Source organism: Mytilus trossulus, chromosome 10 (genome assembly GCF_036588685.1).
Source record: "Mytilus trossulus isolate FHL-02 chromosome 10, PNRI_Mtr1.1.1.hap1, whole genome shotgun sequence".
Lineage (NCBI taxonomy): Eukaryota > Metazoa > Mollusca > Bivalvia > Mytilida > Mytilidae > Mytilus > Mytilus trossulus.
The window spans coordinates 61,267,124-61,286,576 of NC_086382.1; the positions used below are offsets into that span (position 1 = coordinate 61,267,124).

General features: G+C 32.7%; 1 long non-coding RNA gene across 1 annotated transcript; it reads left to right on the forward strand.

The window, feature by feature from the left end:
- Window positions 1-1,962: 1,962 nt before the first annotated feature.
- On the forward strand, window positions 1,963-16,479 carry LOC134686447 (uncharacterized). Its single transcript, XR_010101614.1, has 3 exons — window positions 1,963-2,089; window positions 15,449-15,559; window positions 16,046-16,479. It is a non-coding gene; the product is annotated as an uncharacterized LOC134686447 (long non-coding RNA).
- Window positions 16,480-19,453: the final 2,974 nt, after the last annotated feature.

Sequence of the window (19,453 nt, forward strand, 5' to 3'; positions counted from 1 at the left end):
TGTACAAAGAAATTTAGGAACAAGACTGATTATGATGCAATTTCCAAATAGATAACATTCCCGTGATTTCGAACTGGTCCGAGAAATTTATGATATAAAAAAATACTAAAAATATCTATTAACAACACACTATAACAAGAATCGAAAGCTCTCGGTATTTGAAAGACGGGCAGCTGGTAAATCTATTTTGCATGTATGAATGCATGATTTTAATCAAATATGGTTTTGTGTTTATATCGCATTCAAATGGACTTTGACGGGTAGTTCTCATCAGCAATCTAAACAAATCTTATTTTTTAAATTAATTTCTGAATTATTATTTTATCCTTATTGATTGACACCATCACCATACATTTAATTGATAAGCTACTTAAATGATTATGATCAAATATCCCTTTGGTAATTGTCACTTCTCTTTTTACTTCGACTGACAAGTGATTATAAAAACGTTTTGTTTATACACATTTAAAATGTTGGTTACAACTTTTAGCAAAATTAGTCAAACAAGAGATACATCTACAGACTGTTTCATTAACTAATGTCGATGCCTGGTTAATATAGATCAATATTGTTTATAGTATAACAAACAACAAAACAATAAAACGATGTGGATTAAATGTGTATTGCTTTTATAAATCGTTGATATTATCATACTTATAATAATCTGTAATAAACAGATATGGAGAACATCCAACTAGATTTGAGAAAGAGAGACCTTTCTTTCTATCTTTGATGAGATTTGTTACGTATTATCAGTACTGTGTCAGGATTTTCACAAATATATACGGTAATGGTGAAATAATATAAAATCATACTCTGACACTATTACACTACCAACAATTTGAGTAGCGTTTACATGTACATTAAATGCCGCTATAAAAACAGTACTTTTAGGAAACATCACTAATCAGTACATTAAATGCCGCTATATAAACAGTACTTTTAGGAAACATTACTAAACAGTACATTAAATGCCGCTATATAAACAGTACTTTTAGGAAACATCACTAAACAGTACATTAAATGTCGCTATATAAACAGTACTTTTAGGAAACATCACTATTCAGTACATAAATTTTTATATCATTTTCAGTAATGTTGAGAAAAAGTTGGTTACAGTACTGAAAATTTCAGTCATTTATCAGTACTGAACATTTCAGCCATTTTTCAGTACTGAAAATTTCAGCCATTTTTCAGTACTGAAAATTTCAGCCATTTTTCAGTACTGAAAATTTCATTCATTTTTCAGTACTGAAAATTTTAGTCATTTTTCAGTACTGAAAATTTCAGTCATTTTTCAGTACTGAAAATTTCAGTCATTTTTCAGTACTGAAAATTTAAATCATTTTCAGTACTTAAATTTTTTGTCATCTTTAAGTACTTCTACACATACAATATAAGGTCAATGTCAGAAAAATATAAAATGTTTTTATACTGCAACTAGTTGTGTTTATTTTATATAAAATATTGTAACAAAGCTCTATTGTGTACGATGTCAATTTCATCATGGCACACTTTCTCCACAATCAGAGGTCCATGAAAGGATGAAAATAAGTCTTTTGTTTGTGTTACGATTTGAATAGAAATCAATTTATCAATTTATGTGGCAGTACAAAAGCAATATTAGGTCAATGTCAGAAAAATATAAACTTTTATTGTGCTTGGCGCAAAACTGGGGAAGGGCCCGGTAGAACCTCGTCCTTCCCCAGTTTCTTAGCCTCATACAAAAAATATGTATGAGACTGCGAAACTGGGATAGGGCAAGATTTTACTGCGCCCTTCCTTTCCCCAGTTTTATTCAGAATACTAAACAGTTTATATCTTTATGACATTGACCTAATATTGTTATTTTCTTACTGTAACCTAAATTAAAATTGATTTTTAAATCGTAACTGTTATATATTATTAGCATGAATATCAAACTGTTTGTATCCCTTAATGAACCCCTGATTGCGGAAAAAGTATTGCATGATGAAATTGACATTGCATAAAATATAGAAATCAACGACAACAGAAGCCCGCAATGAACGGTGTTTTAATCTTTTGCTGACGACAACCTCCAACTCTACTAGGACCAGGATTTTTTAAGGTAAAAAGTTACGAAATATATCAAGGTAGTTCACATTTCATTTGGTTAGTATGGTGATCACGAAATCAAATAACGTGTTCAAACTTGGGGCATTTTAGTTGCAGTGGCGGATCTAGGAATTTTCATAAGTGGGGGCCCACTGACTGACATAAGAGGGGGCCCGCTCCAGTCACGCTTCAGTGATTCCCTATATAAGCAACCAAATTTTTTCCCAAAAAGGGGGGCCCGGGCCCCCTGCCCCCCCCCCCCTAAATCCGCCTCTGAGTTGGTTGCAGAACATGTACGTCCTGGGACAACTCGGACCGTCTAAAAAGACAGCTAGGACCATCTATAATGACACTCAGACAAAGACAAAAGGAACATGTTTACTAAGTTTAAAGTTGATTGGACTTCAACTTCATTAAAAACTACCTCGACCACGAACGTTTATCTGAAGTGGGACAGACAGATGGAGGAGTGCACTCACAGACCAGAAAACATAATGCCCATAATTGAGGCATACAAAATTGTAAAATAACAACTTTAGAAAATTATGTATCAAGTATATAGCAGCAAAATAGGCTGGAAAGGGCTAAAGAGAAAAACAGTATCAGCGAATACATTGGTTGACAGAAAATTAGACTTTGAAATAAATAAATAAATAAAAGATTTAAGGAAAAATAACGAGTCTGATGAGAAATATCTAAATTAATACTTCTTTTTTATTCCAATTTTGAGTATATGCAAAATTATAACGTAAGCATTACATTTGCCTCAATGTAGTTACTGCCCTGTAATAAAAGTGAGGTATGTGTACACAATATAGCTCAAGTTAAATGAAACCCTTTTTCAGACATTTCAAGTATAATTTAAATAATATTAATAATTTTATTATCTGAACTTTTCGGAAGTGGTTCACGACTTTTTTTTGGGAAAAAATGAATTTTATGAAGAATCTGTTGTCATCTAATACTTTCGAATAGACCTGCAGTTTATTTTCAATGCATTGTAAGTCAGGTTATGTATTTTGAAACTACCACAGAACAAACCATTTATTTTTGAGATTATCAAGGTCCCCCCCCCCCAGAATATTAAACAGTTGCCTCCTTAGAAGGACACTATTTGGACAACTAGCTGGATAAATAATAAAACACACGGACAATAACAATAAACACCTCCTGCCACCTCCCCCTTTTAACCCCAAAAATTAATTGATTTTCCACACGAGTTTAAATTGATTGATTGTTAGTTGTTTGCTTTTAACGTCAAGCGACTAATATTTCATATATAGTTTAGACAAGACGCGAAATTTAAAGTCATGTACGAAAAATGTATACAATACCATAACAAGTAAGGAGATGTGGTATGACTGCCAATTTGGCAACTATAAACTGGAGATCAATGAAGTAATATTATCAATTATAACCAACCGTGCGGCCTTTGACAAAAGATGACAAATACCCATACTGTATATCAGTTATAAAAGGCCACGACAAAAAAAAAATGTGAAAAAATTAAGACGAAATAAACTAACGGCCTAAGGGACGACATCAAAAAACTTACCCAAATTTACCAAATTAATGAAAGTTGTTAAAAAATGAATATAAAGGGCAATAACTCCTAAAGGGGTCAATTGACCAGTTCGGTGATGTTGACTTATATGTATATCTTAATTTGCTGAACATTAATGCTATTTGCAGTTTATCTCTATATATGATAGCATTCAAGATATTAACCAAAAACGGCTAAATTTCTTTAAAAATTACCAATTGGGGGACAGCAACCAACCAACCAGTTGTACAATTCATATGAAAATTTTAGAGCAGATATATGAAAATACACTTTAATAATGATTTTGGCTCAGTTTGGTTGAGTTTCAGAATAGAAGATTTTTGTAAAAAATTTACGAAAAATTGGTAAAAACATGACTATTAAGTGCAATAACTCCTTAAGGGATCAACTTACCATTTCAATCATGTTATTTTTGTGTAGATCTTACTTTGGTGAACATAATGGCTGTTTACAGTTGATCTCTATCTATAATAATTTTCAAGATAATAACAGAAAACGGACAAAATTTTCTTAAAATTACCAATTCAGGGACAGTAACCCAACAACCCATTGTCCGATTCATCTGAAAATTTCAGGGCAGATAGATCTTGACCTAGTTAACAATTTTACCCCTTGTCAGATTTGCTCTGAATGCTTTGGTTTCAGAGTGATAAGCCAAAATATTCATTTAACCCCTATGTTCTATTTTTAGCCATGGAGGCCATCTTGGTTTACTTAGTTTGGTTAGTTTGGCGGGTCACCGGACACAATTTTTAAACTAGATACCCCAATGATGGTTGTGGCTAAGTTTGGTTAAATTTGGCTCAGTAGTTTCAGAGGAGAAAATTTGTTTATAAGTTGACGACGGACGCTCAAAATTCGGATTTGTGGACATATTTTTCCTGTCGACAGGAATACATAACTTTTTTGTATTAAAAGATAAACAGATACACATAATCTGTTTTATGTTAAATTATTTGTAAATTCTGTTTTATATATAAAATGTTCTTTAAATGTGTGCAATTATTGGGTTTTTTCTTCAAATAATCCATATTTTTTTAACGAAACTTTACTTTTGAACACTATTTTTATTTGTTTTTTTAAACTGAAAAAAGTTTTAAATGTCTCAATATCTATATTATTTCTTTTTATTAAACATAATTTATAAACTCTGCACTTTCCCTCTTTTTTGCCAAATTGAGTCCTGTTACCAGGAAATGGTAAACATATGGTGTATTTTTTTGTTAAGCTCATGTGGCTCTATTGAACTAATAAAGTTTAATTCCGCGGTCACACTAGGCAACGATCGCACTACGATCTGTGAAAAAATGCAAATGTTGACGATCGTAGTGCGATCTTGAAGATCACAGTAAGGTCGAATCACGGTCGTGGTGAGGTCTTAAAGTTCGCATCAGCGTATACAGCAGTTGGACATGTTCAAAGCAATCGTGGTGGAATCAGGTATTAGTGAGTTCGCACTAAGGTCGTGGTAAGATCACAAAGGTCGCTGTATCATTATAGCGAGAGCGTAGTGAAAGCGTGATTCTATTCGGAGAGACCAGTACCATAGTGTGGAAACGGAACTGTACGGTTTTCTAATAATTTGGTCATTCGGGAGACTGTCAAATGGGGCCCCGACATTTGCAAATTAACAAGTTGTTGATGAAAATTTTATGAACTCTTATGTTACTATATATAGCTATGTAACGTTTCTGCTTCAAGTTTTGGTAGCTAAAATATTCTTATAAAGAACCAATAAAATAATAAGAAAGCTATGTGCATCCAAACGTTTTCCTTAGAATAATGGAGCTCCATGTGAAACGATCAAATTTGTCACACAACAGCGATCAAAAATGTTTAAAAAAACATCGAAAAATGTCTAAAAAAAACATCGAAAAATCAATGTTTGCTACCTGAATTTCCACATGTACCTTTTCTGATATATAGTCGTACCTGTCTGAAAGTTTTGAAGTCATTGTTACAGTAGAAATAAAAATATATTCATTTTCTCCATGTCGGATATTTTTATTGACTGTACAATCGCTTGCAAGTTTACTGTACAATCACTCTGAGCCTTCTTGGACAATATCTATGAGAAGAACATAAACCGTGTACTTTCTCTGCTGCCACATTCATGATTAGTTTATGTTTTTCGTGATACTTCTGTCATATAAATATTTATTAAAACTAAATATATATTTATGAACTATTGTCAAATATTGAAGCAAAACTAAAAGAGATAGGGCGATACGAAGACTTCATTTCCGTATTGAAATCCTTATATAATGGAATAATTACAGAACATGTTGCTTGTCATTTGTTACAAAATGTCAGAATGTTTAATCTCAGTCAAACCAACTGTATGCAGAATAAATTTTGCAGTTCCATCGGATCCGGTGTTCACATTGTCAAGGGACTGTTTATATTTCAAGGCAGATGTTAAGATTTTAATATGATTCCGCTGCATAATCTTATGTTTAATCAATGTTTTTTTTCTTCAACTTTTCGTCGTATCGCTGTCAATTTGTATTATATTCTTCCCTATACAGTTTTGAGTTATACAAGGAGATAACATAAGTCCTAACCTGTTTAAGATTTTCATCAATGACCTTCCTAACTATTTGGAAAAATCTCTAGACCATGTAAAATTAATAGGCATATTATCTCTTAATCCGTAAAAACTAGTACTTTATGTATGTTTTTGATCATGCTATTAGGCTTATTCTTCTCTATGGAAGTGAAATTTGGAGCTCATGCAATCTCTTGATAGAACATTTAGACATGGAAACCAACTTATTTGCATGGAAAAAATTTATTCCAATTTAACTTGTGAAAAGCTACACAGTAAATTTTGTAAATTCTATTCTGGGTGTGCACAAATAATAACACAAATTGTGCAGCCTTATCTGAACTTAGTTGGTTTCCCCTGTACTTTTAAGTAGTGAGGTCTATTTTAAATTATTGGCTTAGACTAGAAAATTTAGACTAATTTACTTGATAACAAGATGCACACCAGCATTCAAATCTCTATGTTCTCAGTATAAATCGTCATGGTATGGCTTTCTCCAGCACATTTTAAAAACTCTTCCTGGTTTTGCAAACCTATAAATGATGGGGGAAATATTTCAAATAATACCATCAGGAAAATATTGAAAGAGACGTGCATAAAAATTTTGGAAGGATCAACTGACCAAGAAATCAGAAGGAGAGCTCCGCACTTTAAATATGTGAAAGTTTAAGGATAATTATGGTTTCTAAAAGTATCTATATTAATATCATAACAAAGTTTTAGCGTAGGAGATCATTTACAAAATTATTAAGGGTGTCATCTCACCATTTGCAGATTGAAATAGAACGATACCAGGGTACTCCTGCAAACCTTAGACTATGTCGGCAATCTATTTCTGGTAATATTGAAAATGAAGTTCATTTTCTCTTGTTTTGCACAAAATATAACGAAGACAGACACCATTTATATCACATCTGAAGCATGTTCCAATTTCATTAACTTTAATTCCAAAAAGAAATTGCTAAGGCTGCTGTCTTGTGAGAACTCAACTGTATGAAAAGAGTTGTGTATATTCCTGGCTAAACACTGCACATAGCAGATTTATATTCCATGTTTCGCAAAATTAGCTATTGTTGTTATTTAAATAAAAAATTGTGTAGTGACATGATTCAGTTTCTCTCTTTATTTTGTTCATCTGCTTCTGACACGGGGAGGATTGTTGTTATTGCCTATCGCAATCAACAGTATATCATACAGCACCGTTCCTTCGGGGTCTCCTACATATGAACAAATTTCCATCTTTATTAATAATAATATAAGTTTGTTCAAACTTTACTTTTATTGTGTTTTTTTTATTGGTGCATTGCTGGACATAGAAATAATAATGATAATAAAGAAGGAAGGGGGGAAAGTACTTTTAATGTCTTTTTGTTATTTATACTATTTTCATTTGTCTATTATAATATCTGTCACGTTATAAAATGTACAATGTTTGTTGCATATTCTTTTATTATTGGTAATTGTGAATGCCCGCTATGGGACCCTGATTGGAAACATAAAATATTTGATTTGTATTCAAATTTTAACGTTGTTGTCAATAAATATTTAATTGTTGCGAGAAATGTGCAATTTACTATCATTGTCATAAACTCTAGATGCGGCAAATAGTTGAAAAGAAATTGATAAAATATATTTATAACCGCTAAACGAATCCCTATTGAGACAAACTCAACAAACAGTTGTGAAAACAAATATGAATATATCTTAGAATGCTTTTAAAGTTACGGTCATCCTTCACAAATTACGGTCATCTTTTAGTCAATTACGGTCAGCCTTGTTATGAATCGGTGATCCTGTTACGGTCATCTTGATTATGATTTACGGTCATCTTAGCGATTTTTTTAAATCCAATTTCCTGTTTCATACACATTTCTCGGTAGAAATTTGTTGATTCCGTGTGAATCTTTTACAAATTTGCATCGTACCAAGGTATGCTTTGTAAAGAAAATGCTTTAGAAACACTTAAACAGACAATACAAATACTGACCTAATTTTTCATCCGACATCTTGGGATGACCGTGAATGCAGTTACGGTCATCAGTTTTACCCCAGTGATTCCTGAGACTACTATTAACACATGTTATAGTAGTCTCAGATTATTCGTATTTGACAAGTCAAGGCTTTAATCCCATAAATAAGTCTGTATGTTCTATAATTGTTAATTATTATCTACATGTATGTGTTAATTTTTCTGTTATCCCTTATTTGAATTTTCTCACTCATTTAGAGAAATATTTGTTAAGTACAAGTAGTTTTGGTTTGTTAACTTATATAAACTATGTTGTTATTTTTATGTGGCAGATTGGATTTAGTATTACACTGAGCAGTCTCAACTCTGTACAATTGTATTCCATGCTGAACTTATTAAATTATACATCGCGCTAACCAGAGTCGTCTTTTTGTTACAAGAGCTAGTCTCAGAGTCAGAGTCCGTACTGTTTATTGTGTGTGTGTGGTTCAAGACCAACACATTTCCCAGTCACAGATACACCCAGAATCTATTTGTGATAGCTGTCTTCCGTTGTTCATATTTAGTATATGCTGTGAACATTTAATTATTTTCAGCGTTTTTTTCTCGATTATGAGTGCCCTTTTTATTATGTTCACATGGTTCAGTAGTATAACAATTATGCTGAGCAATAACATCATAATGATCAGTAGAATAATCATTATATTGTGCAGATCTGGTATTATATTCAGCACTTTAATCAATATACTTTTGTCTTTATATTCAGTACTTTTGAAAATATCTTCTGTCAACATCTTATTATATTATGTAGATTTCTCATTATGGTGATTACAGAAACCGGAATATTCAGTGGTCAAACACACTTTTTATACGCCCGTCGTCTTAATTTAGACGGGACGTATTATGGTATACCGTTTTCCGTCCGTCTGTCCGTCCGTCGTCCACACTTCGGACAATAACTCAAAAACGCTTTCACCAATTTCCATGAAACTTAAGTGAATTGTTTATATCTATTGGCGTAAACTCCCTTTCGTTTTTTTTTCAATTTCAGATTTTAAGTTTTGAATTTATGGGGCTTTATTCATAAAAAGGGGGGATTTTTAACACTTCGGACAATAACTCAAAAAGGCTTTCACCAATGTCCATCAAACTTTGGTGAATTGTTTATATCTATTGATGTAAGCTCCCTTTCAATTTTTATAAATTTAACATTTCCGTGTTATGAATTAATTTTTATGCTTAAATAAGGGGGGATTTTTCAATTTTGGGACAATAACTAACACTTCCAAAAACAAGTTAAAAGAGCAACGGGCGTATCATGCGCTAAAGCGCAGCACTTTATTATCAGTGTTCGGTATTTTTGTGTTTTTACTCTTTTCTATTATCATTATGTTGAGTGAAATAAATATTATGTTCTGTAGACTGATCATTATGTTCAGTAAAATAAATATTATGTTCAGTTCAAACAACTTTATGATCAGTGGTCAAAATGTTTTATGTTTGGTTCAAAAAATATTATACTAGGTGGTTTATCAATTACTTTCAGTGCTTTTTTTCATTATGTGGTGGTGGTAGACTTCCGAAAATAACCGAAAACATGCATATTTTTTTTCGGGTTTATTTTCATACTGTCAACATGTCGTCTGCTATACAACGTGCTCTTGCAGAACTTAATCTGCAAATCTTTCAAATTAAAAAGTTTAAAGATGATAGGATAGAAGATGACACTTTTCAGCACCTTACTGATCAAGACTTGATCAGACTAGGTGTTGAAACTATTGGTGATAGAATAAAGATTGAGGGAAGCGATGAGGATGACTCTGTGACTATATGACACAAACATTAGCAACTATAGGTCATCATAATGCCCCCAATAATTAGAAAAAGCCCCCGCATAGTCAGCTATAAAAGAGGGAGGAAAGATACGAGAGTGAGTGTCCCCGAAATGCTGTGTGGTAGACAGTGTTATTAATTGATTATTAGCGCCCTTTGTAAAACTTCAAATTTCATAATTAATGTATTTCATTGTTAAATAATTTACATGAAGCTTATATAAGTATATGTTCCGAAGCATATGAGTATCTGGACCATACGCGTATGGTCATGACCAGACATTAACTTCCACACGGTACATGTACCATAGCTTTTCTTGGGGCCTGGGTCATTCCGATGTGTCTACGGTGATTTTAAAAACCTCTAGATCTCCAATATCGTAACATGACTGAAGTACAACATATCACCAGACAACTTAACAAAATAAACTAGTGTTCTTGCCGGTGACGTCATTCATTTTATTTTATACAAAACACGTATAAGTATCAAAATTCTGAATATTGCACTTCTAATGCTTATTATATTAAGTTTCAAAAGTGAGCAAATTATAAGACTCTTTATCCTGTTGACTTTTACGTCAGGTTAAAGTAAAACAGTTGACTTCTTGTGTAACAGTTCATTAAAATATTTTGGAAGTTATCTTCACAGGTCGACATTTTGCCATGCACTCGTAATATTAACATACATGTAATTTATTATCGATAATGACAAAAAATGTGTTTACTATAGTTTTGACTAGTGATGAAATTTACTGTGTGAAACTGCTTATTTTATTTTTGTTAATCTTGTTATTATTAATTTTAAATAGATCTATGATAAAATGACTTTTGGTAACTACTACTACTTGTCTTTTTAATGACGTGACATCTAGAAGGGTTATATGAAGAGTTAAACACATAAATGTACCTGTTAATTACCCCGACCATACGCGTACGGTCCAAATACTCATATGGTCCGGAAAATATATATTTGTTAATTGCATAGCTTTTGCTATTTGAATTCGTTGGTTAAAGATATTTATTTTTATTGTAAAGTTTAATTTATGCATCGTCGCAAAATCTTTGGTTACCCTCTTTGTATACATTCAGTGGGAAACTTATATATTTTATAGATCATGCAGATACCAAATTAGGAAATTGATAAGTTTTGTCTATCCTTTTAGTTAATGCGTTTTGTTATTTGATTTAGCCATGTAATTATGGATGTTCCGAATTGGGTTTTCTCTTATACCCCAGTCCCACTAAGTCACGATCGCACTACGAACTGTGGAAAAAATGAAAATTTTGATGATCGTGTAGGTCGCAGTTAGGTCGTACCACGGTTGTGGTGATATCTTCAAGATCGTGAAGAGCGTGGCCAACTTTGAACATGTTCAAAATAATCGTGGTGCGGTCGTGGCGAAATTAGGTCGTGGTAGAAGCGTAGTGAAAGCGCACTAAGACCGTAGTAAGATCGCAAAGGTCGCTGTACAATCGTTGCAAAAGCGTAGCGAAAGCGTATTTCTATTCGGAGAGATTGCGCTACGATCTTACAGCGACGTTATCACGACCTTAAGTTCAGTATTTTTGTGATTTTACTCTCTACTCTGTTACCGGCCACACAAAATTAAGTTAATAAACACAAAGCTGTAATAAATTCCAGTAATTTTAAGTTTTGGAAGCTCTTTGGTATTGTATTTAAAAGGTACTTTAAATGAAAAGAAAAGTTACAAGTTACATATCATATTAGTTTAAACGAGTAAACACTAGGGACTATATTCGTGGACAACGAAACGAAGAAGAGAAGACGAACAGACAATTGTGGTCTCGATCGTATATTGGTATGACGTTGTCGTCGTCGTCGTCGTCGTCGTTGTCCGTGTTTTTGCACTTTAACTTAAGTATAAGTGAATAGAAACCTGTGAAATTTAAACACAAGGTTTATGACCATAAAAGGAAGGTTGGGATCGATTTTGGGAGTTCTGGTCCCAACAGTTTAGGAATTAGGGACAAAAAGGGCCCAAAATAGCATTTTACTTGGTTTTCGCACAAGAACTTTCAGTAAACAGATTTCTGTTAAATTTTAACATAAGGTTTATGACCACAAAAAGAAGGTTGGGATTGATTTTGAGAGTTTTGGTCCCAACAGTTTAGAAATTAGGGGCCACAAACGGTCCAAAAACAAGCATTTTTCTTAGTTTTTGCACAATATCTTTAGTATAAGAAAATAGAAATCTATGAAATTTTCACACAAGGTTTATGACGACAAAAAGAAGGTTGGGATTGATTTTGGGAGTTTTTGTTTTCGTATTAAGCTGCGCCCTGCGGAGCATCTGGTTCTTTTAGTGGCCCAAAGCGTGGAATTCATTATCCAGTGAAATACAAAAAAATTAAAAAAGTATATCTACTTTCAAATACTCTTACAAGTCATTCAATTTTTTTAAGTGTCAAATGTATGAGTTAAGCCACAATGTATTATACTATAGGTGTTTTTTATACGACCTCAAACATTTTTTTGGGTCGTATAGTGGTATGATGTCGCTGTCGTCTGCGTCGTCCGAAGCCCAATTGGTTTCCGGACAGTTTCCTTAGTTTAAAAAAATAGATCTTAATGATTTTTTTTCTGAGGGGTCAATACCACAAAAGGAAGGTTGGGATCGATTTTGGAGATGGTTGTCCAACCGTTTTGGAATAAGAAGCCCAAAACAAGGCTTTTTCTAGTTTAAGGATAATAACTTGTGTATAAGTATTTCATTTGCTCTGAAATTGTACCACAATGTTTAAAACCACAAGTAGAAGGTTTGGATTCGTTTACAGGGTTATGGGTCAAAAGTTTAGGAATAAAGGGCCAAAAAGGGACCAAAAGCAAGCATTTTTCTAGTTTCAAGACAATAAATTGTGTGTAATTGTTTTGACCTCTCTAAAATTGTACCACAATGTATCACAGAACAAAGGGGAGGCAAGGATTAAGTTTTGGAATAATTGCCCAAATATGAAGGAATTAGTGGGGCCAAAAAAGAGCAAAAAAGAAGCATGTTTCTAGTTTCCAAACAAACATTGTTTAGATGAATGAATCTCTCTGAAATTGTAATACAATGTTCCATACTACAAGGGAAATGATGGGATTGAGTTGAAGGGTTATTGCTTTAAAAGGGGGTTTCAATAAGGTTTTCTTAGGGGGGGGGGGGGTAAATTTGTTAAGGGATTCCTTTTTTTCAAAAATTTTCGAAATTCGAATTTTGAAAAATTTCAAGAAGAAGCCTTCAATTGCACAGTATTGTACTGTAGATTTGTTAGATCTCTGGCCACATTTATTTTGTGACAAAAACCTTTATTATGACAAAAATTCGATCACAATCCAAATTCAGACAGTATGAAGCTTGAATATTGTGACCAAATTTGCTCCAACCGTTCAGGGTTGGACCACTGCGGAGCACCTGGTTGTTGTTGTAATTATAGTTTTATATCTATTGTTAACATTTGTATATTAGTAAATTATTCATTTATGTAGTTGATATTGTATGTAGAGAGCTTTATTGAAATTTGGTTTAATCCTAATGAGTTTTTATTATTATTATTATTATTATAACTCGCAACTCAACTTTTAAAACTCGCATCAAGACTTTTGTAACTCGCAACTCGACTTTTGTAACTCGCAACTCGACTTTCGTTACTCACAAATCGATACTCTCAACTCGACTTTCTTAACTCGCAACTCGATACTCGATAAAAAGTGAATCTCTTGCGAATTCCCGAAATGATGTCAGATGCGGATTAAGGGGGGAGGGGGGGGGCGGGTTCAGCCCTTCTTTGTGGGGAAAAAACCTGCTTGCTTATAAAGGGAATCATCGACGCTTGACTGGAGCGAGGCCCCTCTTAGGCAGTCAGCGGGCCCCCACTTATGAAAATTACTGGATCCGCCACTGGATGTTGCCCTCAAAACTGTGTCACTTAATAATTTTTCTCCTGGTATATTGTTATGCAATCTGTAACTTTACTACAATGGTTCTTTTATGGTTGCCATGGTTAGGGTTGTTTTGTTTTAAGGGGACAATAATCTGATGTGGGTTTGTTTTTTTTTTTGGGGGGGGGGGAGTTGACGAATAGATCTAATCATTTTGATCTGTTGCTACGCAAGTTTATATTTTACTACAGCAAAGCTTCATTTTTACTTTTTTATACGCCCGTCAAAATTTTGACGGGACGTATTATGTTATACAAATGTCCGGTGTCCGTCCGTATGTCCGTCTGTCCGGCGTAAACATGTCGCGTCTTAACTTGAGAACGACTTATCCAAATTTCACGAAACTTATTGTAGTTGTTTCTAATGATAGTCAAATGATCTGTATACTTTTCGGTCAAAATAAGATTAAAACTTTTTGAGTTACGGCACTTTGTAACTAAAATAGGGGGGTGTTTTTTTTCACATGTCGCACTGTATATAAAAAACAATTTTTGATTATTGCTTAAAACTTAACACGCTTCTTAGTTATATTAATTTTAAGATTTGTATACTTTTTGGTGATGATTTAAAATTTCATTTTTGAGTTATTGAGTATTTTGTAAAAAAGGGAGAGGGGATTTTTACATGTCGCGCCGTATCTCAAAAACGATTTATGATTATTGCTTAAAACTTTACACACTTTTTTGTTATATTAATCTTAAGATCTGTATACTTTTTGGTGATGATTTAAAATTTCGATTTTCAGTTATTTAGTATTTTGTAAAAAGAGGGGGAGGGTATTTTTACATGTCACGCCGTATCTCAAAATCAATTTATAATTATTGCTTAAAACTTTACACACTTCTTTGTTATATTGATTTTATTAATAAGATCTGTATACTTTTTGGTGATAATTTAAAATTTCATTGTTCAGTTATTTAGTATTTTTTTAAAAAGGGGGAGGGTATATTTACATGCATGTCACGCCGTATCTCAAAATCAATTTATGATTATTGCTTAAAACTTTACATATTTCTTTGTAACATTAATCTTAAGATCTGTATACTTTTTGGTTTTGATTCAAAATTTTATTTTAGTGATATTTAGTTTTTTGGGTTCATATGTCCCTCTGTATCTCAAAAACAATATATGGTTATTGCTTAAAACTTTCTCAAAAATTATTTATGATTATTGCATTAAACTATCACACAAGACGACAGGCGTATCATGTGCTCATGGCACAGCTGTTTTTTTTTAAATTTGTACACAATTTAGTTCCTGCATTTTAAGTTGCAGAGAGTTAATTTTCCTCATGCTCTGGGCATGTTGGGCAAAATAATTTCTTTCAAGTCTTATCAGTCTATAGTAAAGTTTTTAAAAACCCATTTAAAAGAATTGGTTGTCATATTTGTTTTAGCCCACTTTGCTATATATAGTCATAAATTTTTATCCGTTATCATTGTCCGTTTACTTATCTAAAAATTTAAAAACTGGTTTCCTCTGCATACTAATGATCTTAATTATTTTACAAAACTAGGGAACAAGAAATCTTCATAGGGATACATAGTTTTCTAAATGGATCCACATAACTCTGTGTCTCACCTGCAGTTGCTGCTGTTAGTGTTAAAGTCTGATGTTGACTATAAAAGTGAGTATATTTATCTGTAAAATACAGAATTTAAAAAATAATATATGTGCATGTATCATACTAGTGCTCCATCCATGAACTATGGAAAATTAAAACAATGTTATAGCAATAACTAAAAAATATTCATAGATCTAATTTTAAGGGTTAACTTAATATAGCTCTTCGTCTTTTATATACGCTTTGGATTTTAAATATTTTGGCCACGAGCATCACTGAAGAGACAAGTGTTGTCGAAATGCGCATCTGGTGCAGAAAAAAATGGTACCGTTAATGTTATTAATTTTTTTTATCTTGTTCTAGTTTATCATGGAGACTGCAATGATAAATTATAAATCACAAAAAATCATTAATCTCACCATTGCACATGTCAGAAATGCTAAATATATGGACTCATCTTTAAATTCCTTAATAATAACCCTGATTGGTAAGGTTACCGTAGTATTTGATGATTTTTTAAGAAAATTGTACCCTGAATTTTATTTTTAGATTTCAGCAACAAAATGAAGAACTCCAAGAGTCTAATACGGTTTATTAAACAGGATTTTACCATTGAATCAACATCCTACAAGAATATAACATACAAATAAGTAATTATGTGCAGGGAAGAACATTTAAACAAAACTGTAAGAGACATACAGTGGTGTATTTTTAAAGAGACCGGAAGAACCTGTAATAACTTGCCATGAGTGTATATTTTCCAAACCAGAAGCTCGTTCATAATAATACTGTATACAATTTAAATTAAAAGTGTTGTATGATCATTACAGATATAGTCTCAAAAGAGAAAATTTAGTTTTAAATGAAACATTTAAGTAAAAAACATTGAAATAGTCCTTTCCATGTTGTGGGACATGTAGAAAGTTTATGCTTTCACCATTCATGTAGCTCCATATAGAGGAATGGGTCCCTGTCCCCCTCTCCCCCCCAAAAAAACACATTCGTATCCGACAGCAATCAATCGATAAAAAACACCAAACAAAAATCAAAAGGGAAACATACCATCGACACTTGATACATGTAGCATGCTCTGCATTGCGAATGAAAACTAAATCAACAAAGATTTTTTTATGTTTTTTTGACATGAGACAAGCAATGAGAAGGTGGTTCCTACCTTGGTACAGGCGTTTGAATAAATTATTTTTAGAATATTAAGTTGATAAATGGATTAAAAAAAATCTTTCGTTCTGTCTTTTGCAAGTAAGACCCTTTTCCCTGAGTAATTTGTTTCAAAGTTGATCAACAAATACAACTAAAATCCAGGATGCGAGTCATCGATGTACATGACTTTGCTTGTCTTCTTGCTTTTTTGTCGTGTCTGTGACATGCGAAAGATACAGATAACAATCCTACGGCGTTAACTATTTGTATTGAGCTTGATATTTTATATGGTAATTGACTTTAACTGGAGGCTTCATACCTTGTGGCTTATACATGTATAACGAAAGTCTGTATTATGTCTGTTGGCCTTGACCTCATTTTCATTGTCAAGCAACTGCTTGATAACAAATTTCTATTTTTATTATGTTAATTTCTCACTTACCTATTAGTAAACTACCGAATTGGACTATTTACCGGGTTTGTAATAACATGAGCAACAGGATGGGTGCTACATTTATATGTGGAACAGGATCAGCATACCCTGCAGGATCACCCGAGATCAAACCCATGGTGGGATTCATGTTGCTTAGTCATTAGTTTTCTATGTGTCTTGTGAACTATTATTTGTCTAATTTGCACAGGTCATTAGTCAATGTCAAATTTAGTTTTTTGTCTATTTCTTTTAGCAATACTGGTAGATAAAACTAGATATAGTGTATGAAATGATTTTATGATTTAAATGTCTTGTCTAGCAGGGGTCATCTGACGAGTCACCTTGACTTTATTTTTTCATGGTTCATTGGTCAATATGTAATTTTCATTGTTTTGGCTGTTTCTTGTATTAGATAAGCAATAGAAAAACTATATTACGTGTTTATAATGATTGTCAGCTATACATGTCTTTCTGACTTAAATTGGTTTATCTCACATTTACTTCATTTTCATGCATCTTTGACAGTATGTGACACCTGTACTAAAACTCTTTCCTTGGTCTATCAGCATAAAATATTTCGTGAATATAAAAGCAGGCGAAACGTTTCAGCTTGAGCATTCTCGTTGCATCTTATAAGTTGTATTTGTCTGAGACATTATTGGTTAGAGCTTACAAGACTGACTTTAATTGTTGAGGACCAAGAAATTTGAACAACAAGAAAGAAATAAAGAAAGGTTGTATAAAACATGCTCACGACAAAAAAAAAAGTCATATTTACTTTTACTTTCTATAATATTATCTACAATATGTTCAGTTACTGTTAAATTCTTGTGAAGACTCGATTCGTGTTTATTTCCAATTAAAAAAAATCATGTGATAGATCGATTCACTTTTGGGTTCATAGGTAGAAAATTTGTCTGTAGTTTAGATCTTTTACACTAACCGTGATTTTGAAAGTGCTTTAAGTTACTTGTAACGTAAAAGATGAAGAAAACCGAATAAGACTCCAATTAGTAATAGACTGAAATATCTTTTGTAGAAGTGTTAAAATCTACTGCTGTCAAAATTATTATGCTATATTAAAACCACAAAAAGAACAATACGAAGCAAAGTTCTATTTTCTTGCCGTTGAATAGAAAATATCTGTGTTGGTAAAAATAAGGAATGTTGTTATAATTTTCAATGATTCAATTCATATCAGAATATTAACAGCCTAATGTACATGTATAACAAAACAATTTACAAACAATAAATATGACCGAAATGAACTAACCACAACCTCTAGACTACAGGTTCCTGACTTGATCCAAGGTTAATGTTATAAAAATATCTTAAACGTGTGCTTATTCTTTTAAATTACTTTTAAATTATTACTGATAACAAACTGTCATGGTATCAAAAGAATCTTTTCTATCTATAGGAGAAACGTGAACTATATTAAAGACGTCATTGCATTTCAAGTGCTACAAGAAAGTATGAAAGAGCCATAGTTTTAATATAGACGACTGCATATATATAATCTACATATTTAGTTCTATTAATAAAACCAGGAGATGTGGTATGCCTCCCAACTCACAAAAACAGAACAAGGATACTATATAAATAACCATCAACGTCAGACGTCGACAAAATCGGTTTAACCCGCAATATTTATATGCACCTCTGTCCCAAGTCGGACACAGTCATGTTATAGATATGTCTTTGTGTAGTTATACATTTAGTTTGATGAATGAAATTCTGACATTGTGCTTTACATCTAGATGACATCTATTTTTTTTTCGGAGCTATTCAGCACTTCCTGTATGGTGCTGACTGCTTAATATTGAAAAACTGTATTGGTGACCCCTGTCTGATAGTTTTGTATTTGTTGCTAATGTGATTGAATTTGACTGTTTTTATGACAGCTCCTTTTCCGCCTTTCACACAAATCAACAATGAAAACATCAGTGCGCGTGGAAAGCTGTAAAAGTCATCTTGATAACTAGCGAAACTAATCGCCAGGAAAAAAAAACCGCACTGGTTTACGCCAAAAACATTGAATAACACCAATTATGACATACAACAAATAAAGACAATCAAAAATGAGAAGTCGTGGCTTGAAACAGGCACATAAAGAATGTGGTCATAAAGTTCATCAAAAGAATCCTCTTTAATGTATTAATGTGTTGAAATGAAAGAATACATAAAGCCATGGAGTTTTAAAATAAAATTCTTGTTTTTATCCCAAACCAACTTATGATATTTGTTGATTGTTGATTGCTTTATGTCCAGTGGCAAATATTTCACGATGGTTCTGGACGAGAACAAGTTAACAATAAATACAACAGGTACTAGTAGGTCTTGTAATAATAGAGGCCCATCCC